We start from the raw sequence: 15,719 nt of genomic DNA, 5'->3' as shown, positions 1-15,719 counted from the left end.
TGGAATTCATTGACTAAATATAAGCACCATCAGCTGAAATTCAAATTCATAACTTGAAAAAAGTAACTTGTTATCATATACAGAGCCAATATCTGATTCAAAAATAATGACATTACATACAAGCTTTAAATATTCAGTTTATCAAATGTCACTGAGCAGTTCTTACCGAACACAACAGCAGTTCTTTACTGAACATATCACACATACAGGTGCTGACTTTTACAAAAGTAAGGGCAAAGAAGGTGATATTAGTTTATAGGTAGAAAGAGTCTTAAGTGTAAAAACATCAAGTGTTCATCCTAGTCTGTTTGCACAATGCTAATTTGCAAAAGCAAAGTCATTTTGCAGAAAACGTAATGCCCATTAAATCATGATGTCTATCAACATAATGAGGAATTTTTTTTAATTACCATCTTCGACTTTGCAGTGTTGTAAAAAGCTGATATTTCAAGTATCTGCAAATTGATCACTGAGCTACAGTACTGATTTACCCTTGCAGTCAGTGTTTTCTTTGTCGCTGCTTTTGAAGTATTTGTTATTTTTCTAATTAAAAAATTCTTTCAGTTTTATGCAATTTTCCGATGCTTCATTTTAGTCGCGCTCCTGAAGGTCCGGAGTGTTATGCAAGTAGCAGCTGTGATCAACTAGAGGAAATGAGGAATGAGCTAAAGAGAGGTTTTCTCCCTTGGGGTCTACATCAGTAAGCGACCCGGATAAAAGTGACATCACTTGCGACAGTCTATCACATTTTATGCGGGCCCCTCTGGATCCACAGAGCGCAGTACACCACTTCACATATTTAGCTGTGCAGTACTGCAATAATATGTAAATCTGGATGAAACTTTAAAATGACTGAAGTGATCAGGGTCCAAAGTCCTAATTGCTCTACAAGCCTTCCTCTGTGAACTTTTATGTAATAAAAATGTCCTGACAATAACTTTTTTTTTGGTTTCATTATCGTTATTTATTGTTGTTGTTGTTGTTCTGTTGGGTGCTGTTGGGCTCAGCCTCTTGCTGTGGAGGGTGAGCTTGGGCTCTTTATTTGGCCTGTAGCGATGCAGTTCTGGCTTGCTGACACCTGATAAACTTGAATCCCAAAGAGCTGAAGGTGTGGACATGATACAGAGCTACTCCCATGGAAATGCAAAACTGTGCACTACTTTTCCATGTGTGGTCCCACACCACTTGTACAGCTTGTAAAGGAAAGGAAAGACCTATGCGGGCAGACACCTGACATTGGAACCTATGCAAAACCGTAACCAAATTCCCAAATTTATTAGACCAAGAGCTGGTAAGTTTCCCTTCAGTTTCAACTATTTTTAAGACAGTGGAGCTTTCCCCTCTGTCTAGGGCCTGTTTTTAAAAAAGCACAGGTCAATTTTCCATATGAAAAAAGGACATAATTATATCTCCAGAGTTTTTCATTAATTCTGAACACTAAAAAAACATAATACACAAATGTTAAACATCAGGATTAAATGTGTAGTTCAAAACTCTCCTAAAATTATTTACTAAAGGAAAGAAGACTGGAACACTATGTGCTTCTACATCTTCCCAGCCCATCCCGGGATACCAGCCAACTATACTCCCCTTTTTTTAAACCTGTAGGCAACTTTCATTCCAGTATGCAGCAGAATGCTCTACGGATTGTGCAAATAAACAACAAAGATGTGCTTTGCTTTCCTTACAGGAAGGAAGCTACAAAGCTGAATATAGAACGAAAGGGGAAGTATTCCTATAGTAAATGAAAGAAGCAAAAACACTTACTGAGCTTTTATATTTGTGCACTTTTTACATGATCTACTTTTATTCTTGATAATAATTAGAGATCGTAATGTCTGAACAGTTTTGAGATGCTCTACCAGGATCTCTCACTGTCAACAAAGAATGCACTTTCTTTACTCTCTGCAGCCTGATTTTAGTTAAATTTTACAGTCTCTCATCCATTTTAAAAAAATGTGGATGTATTTTGAGAGGAAAAAGATTAGCAAGATTGCATGTGTTGTACATTAGCAAGATCTGCCATATGTGGAAACCCACATAGTGATTGCCTTAATTTATAAAGTAGCCTCAAAGAGGAGGGGCTGAAAGATATGAGGAAGAAAAAGGAGCTGCATGGCAGACCTTGTTAAATGAAAGACAAGTGATTTAAAGGCCTTCACTGTAACAGTCCATTGATGCTTTATGCAACATATGTGTATATGCCCTGTGTGTAACCATGTGACATTCTTGAATGCGTGAGTGTGTGTGTGTGTGTGCGTGTGTTTCATTCTTCCCTGTGTCATCCAGCTGTCCCCGGTGAACTATGCATGCCATTAAAGGGTAGCAAGCCCTCGACCATTAGTGTAACAGGATCAGGCCAGTGAAAGCCTTCTGCACACATGCATATACTGTATGTGCTGCAGACACTCACTCAGTATCAAGAGGGTAGACGCACACTCTAAGACTTACTAGAAACCATAACCATTAATACAGCTCCCATTCAAAGCACTTCACCAGTTAGTTATTGAGAGTATATGAATTCCTGACTGTTTGTGTGAGGAAGAAGAGGATCAAAGTGATGAAAGCAGCAGTCATGCACCCCTGCGGCCCCCTTTTCTTGGCTGGAAGTGAAACAGAGACAAGAAGGAGAGCAGAGCAGCAGCAATCCTGTTTACCCCTGAATGTCACCCACACGGCTCTGCATTTTGTTTCCCAGAGGAAAAGTGAAAATGGAAGTCTCCTTGTTTTGATTTTCTTTTTTTTCCAGCCGTTTTCTTACCCAAGAGGCAGTGCTCACAGCCAGCCACATCTCTTCCAGTAAGCTATAATTATCACTAAACTGACGCAGATTACTGGAGGAGGGAGCGTGTGGGAGAAACAGCGGTGAAGGTTTCGAACAATGCCAGAGAAAATGATAGCCTTGATACGGAGGTCACATAGTAATGGCAAATAGAGCCTAAATGAGTTGATTCTATGGCTCACAAAACATTCCCTGTATTAAGCCAATAGAGACAGAGGGGGTTTTGTCCTTGGCCGCTATTAGCATTTTACACTAGATGTGCAGCAAGTAATTACATTTGCCATTGAAAAAACACTTCAATACTTTGAAGAGACAGAGCAGGGAAAATGAGAACCACCGTTATCTGTCTCTGTTGTGCTCAAGTAATGAAACTGCTGTTGATTGAATTAAGAATATGATGAATGATTTCTTGTGCTAGGCTTTAAGGCACGAGCTGGCGTGAGCAAATGGGCTGTGGGCCATATTTGGACAACTTCGGGCCAAATGGTGTTGTATTTCCACATGGCTCGTGTAACATGGGAGGCTATTTGCTGTTAGGGCCAGAGATCAGCTCTGTTGTGAAAAAAGATCTGAGCTGGGCTGTTTTGGATCTGACACGAAGCACATGTGGTTCTGCGGTGGTGCATTTCATGCAAACAATGGAACCTAAACACAGACTTATAGATAAGCGTGAACAAAAACATCTCTGGCTAAAGCAAAACCTCAAAACATGTGGAACCAGACTTTACAACGCCCCCCTCGTGTTTTTTCTAAATTACCTAATCAGTCCTGTTAAACGTTCTTCTTCTTCTTCCACACCCTCTGCTACACAGATGTATATCAGAACAACAAGAAGTTGTCTTGCCAAAGCAAGCACTGGGGCCACTCCCCTGCTCTCCTATCGCCAGGTATCTCTGGATTTTCATTGGCCTGCTTGGCAGAGAGATTGCAACACCTCCTGAAGGTTCAGTGACCTCCACTCCTTGTGTCACTATGAAAAGCAAACAAATGACTCAGAGGACAGTCAGCTACAGTGACTGACATTGCAGGTTTTCTAAAAGATCTTTTTTAATGAAACTTCTGCTGCAGCAAATGTACATAAACATCCTTTTATCGTGCTCTATATTCGGCACTCGTTGCTTAACTTGCTGCAAGTGCAGTGCGTGTGAGTCCAGTTTGCATACAAGGAGACTCTAGCATCAACCTATTTAATGAAAACAACTTGAAAATAGTTGGGCCTTGAGGCTGAAAACAGCCTGTGGTTATTTTTAACAAGCCTCACCTGGGAAATGTAAAGTGACACAACCCTAACAGGATCTACATTATGTGTGTACATTTGCATACCATGAGGTGAAAGTGGAGGTTAAGCCTACACACCTGCATCCTTTTTATGGAAGCAAAAACACACAGCAGACAGTCCTGCATTTGTACAGCGCTGTAAACTGTGACAAGCTGTCACCTACAGCGTATACAGTTGGCTCGGCAGGACCTTGGCAGCACAAATGGTATAGCAACATAGCAGCCATTAGTGGACTCTGGCTCTGTTTGTGTTGAGGCCTTTCCAGTCAAAACAGTTGTTGTATGGAACCGATTTGGCTTTCATGTTAAAAGATTGTTTCTCACCGCATAAAACCATCATGGAAGTAACAGCACACTGAATATATACTGTACACAGGAGATGCAACACGCTTTTGTAAAGGATATCTTTGAACATTTGAGAATATTTAGAGAGCAAAAAGATTGTAAATGTTTCCCTCATGGTGTTGTATTGAATTCTGGGTATTGTCATTTGATCTCATGCCTTGTATTTGATCTTCTACCTCAGCCCAGAGGAGACAGCAATACAACTTCTGTCAATTCAAGAAAGACAGACAGTGATACAATAAGTGGAACTCTTGCTAAGGAATTCATATAAGCCAGACTCTGGCTTCTTTGATACAACATTTCTATTGGTGCTTATGCTTTTTAAACAATGCATAATTCACAAAGTCAAACTGACATCATTTTTGTGGTTATTAATCCTTCCATGAGCTACACTACAAAAGAGCTCCATCTCAACAGCACTGCAGTATAGCAGCATAGTGAGATCTCACAATTTTGCATGACCTTGTCTTACTGCGGCCAGAGGAATTTTCAACACATATGATAGAAAACCACTTTACTGTTCAGTAGAAAATGGGTTCAGATTCACTATAAAACTATTATTATTCATGTTTGAAAGACTACATTATAAATATGATGACTTTTTCTGTGATAATTCCAGCTTGCCAATGTGAGCTGGTACATGATCCTAAACAACACCAAATAACTTACACCAAAAGATTTAATATTTAATCTGGAGATAAGTACCAGTCTCCACACACAGACTACACTATATTGTTTTTCTGATAAGATGGCAGATAGGATGATTGCAGAGTCGTAAATTCTTGCCATGCTGGACCCGCAACTGATTCCACAGTAATCAAACATTGTTCGTGGCAGGTTCAATGTGGTGCTGGTACACACTGCCCACTAAAAGAATGTAAACAAGTTGTCTATAGGATTGTTTAAGAACTCTGTGGACCTGTGTGGTTGCTGATATAATCAACTGAATGCATTTGCTTTTTTTGCTTACATAGCCAAAAATAGAATCTACATTTAATTGTGAGGAGCATTACAATTAAATATAGCTTACATTTCTCTCCCTCCCTCCTTCCACCTTCCCTTTCATCCTTGGACTCTCCAGTTGGATTAGTAAAGCCCCCTTCCTTCCAAACTAAACATTGTGATGAAAAAAATCAAAATCAAAGAGTGGGTGTGCAGTCTGTATCCACCATGACACATGACTTACACTGAAACCACAAGGCTGTGCCCACCCCCGCCATAGCGACTCGCCCTTGTCTGGGGCCTCCCTTGCACACATTTTTTTCATAGCTACCATGGTTTTGTTTCTGAATCAGCGAGCATGCCTGCTGATGCAGAAACAGTTCATAAGTTGAATAATTTCTAGCTTTGCGTGCTTGTAGGCTTTAGACTTTATGAGCTGGGGGCTCGATCGCTTCATGGCTTGTACCTATAGTTGTGCTGTAAACACAGTAGACCTTTTCTAAGACTGAGGAATCTGGACAATTTACACAAACATAATTTTTGTTCACTTCAGACAGTTGGGAGTACTCACGATGATATTCTACCCTCGTTATTTTATTGACAAGTTTTATTAATATCATTGTATTTTAATCTAGCAAACTAGGTTAAGCTATAAATATGTGCTTCTGGTTCATGCTATTTACCAGTCTGCATGAAACTATACCCTGTTCTTATTCCCTGGTTGTTAAACAATGCAGTTGTGTCAAAGCCTGTGGGAACAAGTATGCAGAAATTTGGCATCTGTTCAATAACACATTGAATCATGGCAAAAGTAGCAACAGATTTCCCCCCAGCTCATATGTTAGTTTGTTCAAGGCATTTAAGTGCACTGGATAGCCTAATGTGGTATTTTTCAATAACAGGTTGAACATTTTAATACAAAACACATACAAGCCCTGTACCAAAAATGGGTTCACACACATCATTTCAATTCAAACTGTTGTAATGTGTGCCAAAACATAAAGGGAAGATGTACCAGGCTACAAATGGTATCTAGCCCAACTGAAGTGCATTACAGAGAAATGCATTGCTTGGCTCCATACACTTAAGGGATATAGCAGAATGATACTAACTCATTTGAATAGCATTCATTCAATTGTTTTATAGTATTCTGTACTTAAGCGTATGTTGTGCAGTGAAGGACATGCAAGATTTGAAGTGATACAAAGTGCAGTGTAATTTATGAGGCAGCTGTGTTTATGGGAAAAGGCAGCACTAGCTTGCTATAAAACTACAGCCTGATAGCTGGCAGAGCAGTCACTCTGTAACTGTAATCATTCTAATACATATTATGTTAGACATTAGAGTATAAACTGTTGCCAAAGTCAATGATTGTGGTAGCTGGAAGGCAAAAAGAACATCCAGCCCTTCCAAGTAGTTTTCAGGAAAAAAAAAATGAATCCCATCTTTAAACTTTTAGGATAAACTATCCAAATTAAAATGCATATGATGAATTCGGCCAGTTATTTTGAGTGGTGCAAACATGATACTAAACTGAAAGTCAAACACGTTGAATCCCTTAAGCGCTGCACATTAGTTTGAAAAGGAGTGATGGCTTTAGAAGTGATAGTGCTCAGTGAAGCAAAGTTGTGAGGAGTGTTGTCTAGACTGTTGCAAAATGAATGAGGCAGACTTTGTGGTCAAAGCCATATATTTCCCAACAGCTTGCGCAAAATCACTTAAAACTGATGGAGATGAAAACAACAAGGCAGAAATGGCCATTTTGAAATGAAAAAAAAAATTGAAATTTTAATCAAACTACATGAGGCTCAAAGGCACAACCTGCAAACCATAAGTGCAACCACTCAATATTGAAAGCACATAAGTGAAACTTTTCATTACTGGCAAATTTAGTCAAATGCTCTAGTGTTTATAAAAGGTTTGTTTGTGTGTGTTATGACTTTATTTTTTCTTCCGCAGTACCCCTAATGAAATTGTCAAATTGAAAATTATAGAGAGAGCTGTGATTCATACATTTATGTGACGATGTATGTAGGCAGTGGCTCTCTGAAATCTTTTTTCGAGGAAAAACATTTTTGCTGACACAGTGTGGGGGTTTTTAGGTAAAGCACGATAATGCCAAGAGTGCCTTGGAATTTTTTAAAGTATATATATATATATGTATATAGGTACCCTTTCCAAAGAGCACCGCAAACAATAACAATACAATTCCAGGAAGGGTTCCTACAAAAATATTTTTCATGTCATGGTAAAAAGAAAGTCTAAGGTTTTACATGTTAGGACAAATCATGAGATATTAAACCACGCCATTATTTATTTCATGAAAAATTAAATAAAGTAAATAAATACTGACATATAGAAACAGTGTGTGAAAAACTATATACGCCCTTACTACTTTCATAGGAATTAAGAGGGTAAGTAGCAGCACTAGTCAAATGCACCGAGATTAACTAATTATTAGCAAGTGTGACCACCTCTCATTCAAGACAGCTGCCAGTCTTCCCAGGAGTGGACGTCCCAGCTATTTCATCCCAAGGACAGATTATGCAATGCTCAGAGAAACTACAAAAAAAAATCAAGTGCTACATGACAAACTCTACAAGCCTCTGTTAGCATGTTCAATGCTATGTAATGTTCATGACAGTACAACTGAAAAAAGCTTGAGCAAGTACAGATTGTTTAGTAGAGTTGCCAAGACAAAGCATCTTCTTTCTAAAGAAAAAACAGCAGCGTAACTTCAGTTTGCAAAGTTGCATCAGAACAAACCACAAGACTTCTGGAACAATGTCCCTTGGACAGATAAGATGTGTGGAGATGTTTCACAATAATCTACAGTGTCACATCTGGTGAAACACAAGCTTATCAGCACAAATACCTCATACCAGCGGTCAAGTATGGTGGTGGAGGGGTTTGTTTTGCAGATACAGGACGTGGGCGTTTTGCAGTCACTGGGTTGACTATGAACTCTTCTGATAAAGTCACACATTGAAAACAATGCACAAAGTTATTGTTGCTACAACCTACTGAGTCACAGGGTGTACTTTTTTCCAAATAAATAATGAAACAGTGGAATATGTCCTTCATTACTGTTTATCTCAGATTGCATTTACCTAATTTACCAAACCAGATTAGACATCAGCAGGTATGAAATTACTGCCTACTGACCTGTCAGTTCTCCAGAAAATAGCATCGCTATTCCTGGAAGATCCCACAGACCTCTACGCAGAGAGTAGGAGGGTGTGAAGTTTGTCAGTAGCATCTAATGACTTAATGTTTCCCTGATGAGTATCAGTAAGAAATATGGATTCTTAGACCCCGCTTTATTCCTTGATGTTTTTCCTGTTGGCTCAACACATTTTTACAACAATTTCGTTGTTCATTAACCATGAATATCTGATCCTAAAACGCTATCTCAACATTGTACATGTAAACCTTGTATCAATTTTGTACACAAACTAAGCCTGTGTTTGATTTCTTTGTTTATATTTAATCTTTACTCTCAAACCCTTGCACACACCGAGTCTGCAGCTGAAAGTATAAAAACCAGAACTATCAGGAGCAGGTTATATTGCAGAGTTTTGGTTAAACATCAGCTCTAAGCATTACATTTTTAATTATCCTTATATGCACAGCATGTTTTACGTGAAATACACTTTACATGTGCAAGTTGTTAAGTCGTACCTTACTAAAACCACAGAGTAAAGCACAAACGGCGTGTAGTATTGTCACAGGAGTGCTGCACGTATTAATTTAGTGATGCAGAAAATGCATAAATTGCTGTTACACTTGATGCTAATCTGCTGCAAAGGCTACTTTAGACTGTTGGAAGTGCAGCTACAAGAACACACACACCAAAAATACCTGTCCAATCAATCAAATCACTTCAATTTTCCTCTGTAGAGAAACTCAAGTGATTTCCACCATCTCCTTTATCAAGTAACCTTCAATGTTTAAATGGAACCAGTATAACGTTGTGCAGCGGTCACCTTAGAAATAAACAGCAGCACTGACAGCACACTCAGCCGTGAAATAATTAACTGGAATTAAAATGTTTATTTTACTACTCTGTGCATTAAATCACCAGATTAACGATTTTCTGCAGCATTAATCGCATGCCCTTTTCGTTGGTCACCATTTTGTCATCTTCTGATAATGTCTCTGGCTGGAGTAGGTGGCACTCGTAGGGATCATTTTCTTGGGAAGGAGAGTCATATGACTCATGAAGCATCCCTTTTAGAAGGGTTAGATGCTTCTAACACTAGGCCTTTCATACAAACACGCAGGTGAAACCCTGGATTAATTTAGTGAGTTGACAAGCAGCTTCATGTGACCACTTATCCAGATTACAAGGGTTAGTGAATCCAGAAAAATGGAAAAACACTTGGGTATATTAAACTTGCTTCGTAGTGTAGGGCCCTGGAAAAGATCACATGATTTGTGTGTGTTTGTGAGTCCTGATATATAAAGCTTTAGACTTGACAGACGATGTACTTTCTTTTTACCGTGACTGCTTTGTCATCATCTGGTTGTTTGACTTATGGTACCTGACAAGAATATCATGATTTCAACATATCATTGCCCTGGTATTCATGCTTGTTTGGTTGCTGTATACTGTGTTTATTTCTATGCTTTTAATTTGAGGCATGTTTTGGAGAAGCGTTTGAAACAAAAAAAATCCCCCTGGGCTGGAAATGATCAGACATCGGTTGAAAACAAAGACAAAAACGGCTCTTTAACAACTCTGGGTCAAACTCTTCATGTTTCAATTTGTTTGTGAAAACCCACCCACAGCATTTCTGAAGCACAGCTAAAACCTTTAATGAAAATCTAAGTATGTGAAGGTCTTCACGTTGTAGTCATAAGCTCGTGCAGCCAAATTACCTAAAAGCACATGCATCTAATCCAGCTGCTGAGAAAGATAGTATTCACCTATTTGGCAATGGCCTCTGCACAATACAGCAAAGCTGCTGCTGTTACAATACCAAGGAAGAGCTTAGAGTTTGGAGTACGTCAGGGGTAGCATGAATTTTTTACCAGCAGTGATCTGATCCACTTTGACTTCCTGACTCTGAGCCAGAAGTAGCTCAGGAAGCGAAATGACAACTATGAATGAGACCTTTGTTTTACAGGGAAGACCAAAGAGACCATGTGCGTAGCTGAGTATGAGCTGTGTTAGTCATTAGTGAGGGTGAAAAGGTCACTGCTATTTCAGTTCTTAGCGTGTTATTAGTGCAAAGACTTGATTTAGCTTTGGGGCTGCCCTTAAATTGTGCTGGGATTATATAAATCCATGAGAAAAACAACACACCCACTTACACAGCAATGGAGAAGTATAATTTAAAGTACGCAGAAAAACAGTTTTAGTTTTCCATCTGGTTCTTCTGGATTGCGCTGGCAATCAGTCCCATGTGTTTGAGTGTCTGTGTGCATTTGACCAGGCTCCGCTTAGTAATCTCTAGATGCCGTGAAAAGATCCATATGATCAACTATCGATCTGGTTGGGTGTCTGCATGAGGCTTGTCTGTCTGTGCTGAGGTCAGCAGGAAGTTCCCACAGGCCCACTGAGTGTAAACACAGCTGTCTGGTTGAGTGTGTGTATGTGTGTGTTGAAGAAGCAATTACAGGATTGGAGGAGGGGTAGAAAGAAGGGCAAAGGGGTCACTGAGAAGACTGAGGGGGGAAAGGGAATGAGTTTAAAGGGGGTGTCAAGTTAAAAAAAAGAGAGAGAAAGAAAGAAAAGTTGTGGAAAAAACTTGGTGCTTTAAAGAGCTGGTAGTAAACATAAGGGCTGAGCTATTCCAGTATCAGATAAGAGATTATAAGGGAGTGGTTACAGCCTCCAGACAACATAAAAGAACACAAATAACTGTGTTTATGTTAGGAGAGCAGTTGCCCCGCTTCAGGTCCTTCTAGCTGGATGGTGTAGTCTGGGAAACTTTTAGAAGGATGCCAAATATTCTGATAACACTCTGGTAAACAAAATATCTTCTAAGGGGGGAATGAAAAGCAAAGTCAGGTGGGAATAAAGCAACAAAAACAACACGACTTAGAAAAGGGCTTCAAATAAGTGATTCAGTAAACTGAAGGACAAAGAACTGATTAAGACCAAACAAGGTCAATGTGGCAACTAAAATATTCCAACTTTTAGTTAGTGTCAGGACACTGCTCGGAACACGAGTCCTTCCATCCTAACATATCAAACTTTTAAGCTCAAGGCACTTTGCAACTTTCAGGCCAACCACAACACTAACAACTAGTATTAGTAGCAGTTGAGTATGCAGTTTTATAGTAGTCTAATGACTTACTTAGTCACCCAGGAGAGCTTAGAACTTTGTAACAGAGGTAGTCCATTAATAACAGGGGTTAATGGTTCAATATTAGCTCCTGTTTACATGTTAAACATAGACTATATATAAATGATGTACCCTCAAGGTCTTATCAGAAGTGCTTTAAACCTGCATTCCTTTTAAAAACCCAGCATGTCTACTTCTCTCTTTCTCTGCAACCTCAGTAAACACTTTCACCGTGAGTTTATTGTTTCAATTAGTTTCACGTGGTTTCAGGTCTTTTATAATTAAACAGAGTGTTCATTTTAGAAATGATGTTCCCATTTAGGACAAAATAGACAATAAAACAGAGGATGCTTTAGGGCATGACTGCCATTCAAGCAGACTATCAAACTACCAAAATGTCAAACTCGAGACTTCAAAACAGAAAAGGGCCTAGAAAGGGTCTTTACAAGGGCCTCAGTTATATAAGCTGAGAGACTGGTTGGCAACCGCCTGCCCACCTCCAGTCGCTAGGCAAAAATGTGCAAAAAAAGAAGATCCCAAAAACCAAAACTAAAAACCTCCTTGTGATTGCTTTGGTTGCTGTTGTCACGTCAGTCATACTTGGTGTGGAAGAAACTGACTTGTCTGCAAACACTTGCAAACTACTAGCAGAACAGCAGTGAAGCTGGAAAATGTGCAGCACATAGGGTTAAAGCAAGCTGTGCCTTTAAAAGCAGACGTTCTCCATTTCTATCTTGCTTCGCAGTCTTTCAAGTTTCACTACCACTTGGGAAATTGTTGGCAAGTATTTGCAGATAAATTAGCATCTTCCACTCAAACTGTGAACAACTATAGCACTGTGCTAGCAAACAAAGCAATCTCAAAGACGGTTTTCCCCTTGCAATCAGCAGTTGCCAAATGATCACCTTTAGGTCTTTATGGCTGAAGCCTAAGCAAGGCCCTTAACTCTAAATTGCTCATGGAACAATTAACTGATAGCAGCGCATAAAAGCTGAATAAGTGATTTAATGTCCATCTCAGACTATGACATATGAGGCTTAGGCTATTTCTTGGAATCCGTGCCATTGTAGACCAGTGGGTTGGTTCATATTTTTTCCTTCAAGTTTCCCTGAAGTCCTTTAAATTAATATGATAGAGCTTAACAATCTTACACCTTTTCGTAAACTATTTAATTTCGCAACATCAATATCGTTCAATGTTTCCATAAAAAAATAGTTTCCAACCTGACTGGGACAACAGCGGAGGGAGGTCACAAATTTAGCGACAAATCAGGTCGTCCATAAATCTTAGCAGATCGTGTAGCATTCGAATACCAAAAAGATACTCAAAAAGTCACGTACAGGGCAAAAATGTTAAGTGGAATTTACAAAGTTCAGCTCATAGCCACAAAAGGCATTGAAAGGTGAAATTTAAGTGCTTTGGTAGTATGATCGGAGCTGACAAGATGCAATATTAGCAAAATATGATAGGAAACATAGACCGTAATAGATGCTTTAATGCATATTTTACCCCAAGTGGTGATTTCTACTTGTCGTCTGTTTTATTTGAATCTTGCAGAGACTAAATGGGTTTTCAAGAGGCCAAAGCTGCGATGTTCAGGTCACTGAGGGATGTTTGGTCAGCAGACTCACAGAACAGAGGTCAAGGGAAGGTACAGTACTGGACTGAAATGAGTGTATAAGCATGTGCATCTAGAGAAAATACCAATGCAAGCATGTTAGAGTCTCATAACTAGGTCAGGAAGAGATGCATGTTAATCACAAGGTTCATGTTAAATAGAAGACGGTTGTTTCGAAGCTTGTTTTGATGCAATGAGAACCTCGGGGTGTTTCGGTCAAAAGGCTAAAGAGCGGAGGTCAGGGGTCACAATCTGAAAATTTAGTGCTTCTGAGGTTCTTTCAGAGGCAACCACCTTTGTGTGGTGGACAGATTTGTTTTAAAAACACACACACAAGAAGGGAATCTCAAACAGGGTTTTGTTCTACGCGCTAAAAAACAGTAATAGTCCTCTTGTGTTCATATAGTTTAGCACTCATGCTCGCACTAGACGTTTCTGTGTTCATATGTAACACGAACATGACGAAACATGACGCCCTGGAGAGGTTCGGCCCACGGGAGCACTGGCTAGCCTACCCTTCTGAAGGCATCATGCAGATACATCTTTAACTGCTTCAAGAAAAACAGTAACATACTACGTCCTAACATAGCAGGCAACAATGTCACGCACAAATTACTACATATGGAACAGTTGGTAAACAAATGTTGCCCTTTAAAAAAAACACACGTGCATATAAATTACAACGGGGATGTGGGATGTATGTGTGCTGCGCAGATGACATCAAAGAAAATACCCCACTGTGATTCTTCCACTACTGGGAGAGCTTTTATGTTGAGAGGAGATGAGGAGGTCACTTCAGTGGCAGAAGGTGTAAAAAAAACAAAAAAAAAAAAGTGACTAATTAAAGAACTGTTGGCTTGCTGCCATGGTGCAGAGCATGCAGATAGTAAATATGCTTTGAGGAGGGAGACCGAAAAATTTTCCACTATAATGTGACGCTGACACGAAGAGAAAGCCCCAGGAGAGGTTAGGCAACTCAATTTTCACACCCTCAATAGACATGCAAGCAGGTACAGCATTTTCTATCACTTTTTCATGTATTAGGTTAATTATTCAAAAGGAAGAAATTGCATATTTAGTTGAAAGTAGGCCAAACTTCATCATTAATGGGATATTTACAGCAGTGCTGATGGAATCTGCTACACAGACGTGATTGTACGAGAAAGGCCTCGGATCTTTCATTGGAAGGAGCAAAGCCACTCACGGACACTTACTCTACCGTACAGCTGAAGCACAACAACATGCAAAGAAGGAAGTCACTACAAAACATATGGCCTGCCGCCTGAAAAAAAATAAGGCAATAGCGCTCCCTACAGGTCACTACAAAGAGTGTTTCTTTAACCAGTTGTTACATTTTTAAAGACTGAATGGGCAATATGGTACAGGTGTGCTGATTTACTGTAAATATGACTCTAAACACAATGATCTAGTAATTACACCGCTATACTATAACTCAACACAATGACAAGGAATGTCCCGTGAGCAAAATAAATCTCAATGCAGCTAAATCTTGCCAATCAAAACAGTTAAAAGTTTATAGATAATTTGTTTATATACACTCACTGACCACTTTATTTAGTTCAGCTACTTATTAGCACAAATAACTCATCAGCCAATCATATGACAGCAACTCAATGTATTTAAGCATCTAGACATGGTTAAAATGGCCTGCTGAAGTCCAAACTGAGCATCAGAATGGGGAAGAAACGTGATTTAATTGACTTTGACTGTTGGTGCCAGACAGGCTGGTCTGAGTATCATTGAAACTGCTCATCTACAGGGATTTTCCCACATAGCCATCTCATCTCGGGTGCACAGGGAATAGTGTGCAAAAGGAAAAACATCCAGAGAGCAGCAGAAACACCTTGTTGATACCAGACATCAGAGCAGAATGACCAAACATCTTTGAGCTGATAAACCTTTGCAGCAGGTGGGCTACAGCAGCACGAAGACCACACAGCTAAGAACGGGTAACCGAGGCTAAAATTTGCAATGAAATTTGGACAATAGAAGACTGGAAGAACGTTGCCTGGTCTGATGAGTCTCGATTGCTGTTGTCACATTCTGATGGTAGGGTCAGCAGAATATGGTGTAAGCAATGTGAAAACATGGATCCATCCTGCCTTGTATCAACGGTTAAGGCTTGTGGGGGATATTTTTCTTTTTGGCCCGCTTTCGATCGTAACTAAACATTGTAGAAACACAGCAGCTTAACTGATGAACCTAGCTTGTGTTAATGTGCCATAAAGCTCAAATCATGTCAAACTGCAGCACCTGTGTGATGCCATAATGTCAACATGGACTGTTAGGAATATTTCCAGCATCTTGTTGAATCTGTAGAGAACTAAGGCAGCTCTGAAGGCAAACATTGGTCCAAACGGGTACTAGCGAAGTGTATCTAAAAAAGTGGCCAGTGAGTGTAAAGTCCCTTCACTGACTGCTTTCAAAACAAAAGCTTTTT

Source organism: Haplochromis burtoni, unplaced genomic scaffold (assembly GCF_018398535.1).
Source record: "Haplochromis burtoni strain Fernald_Lab_line unplaced genomic scaffold, NCSU_Asbu1 Contig_131, whole genome shotgun sequence".
NCBI classification, from domain to species: Eukaryota; Metazoa; Chordata; class Actinopteri; order Cichliformes; family Cichlidae; genus Haplochromis; species Haplochromis burtoni.
Note: the sequence above shows the minus strand (reverse complement) of the source record.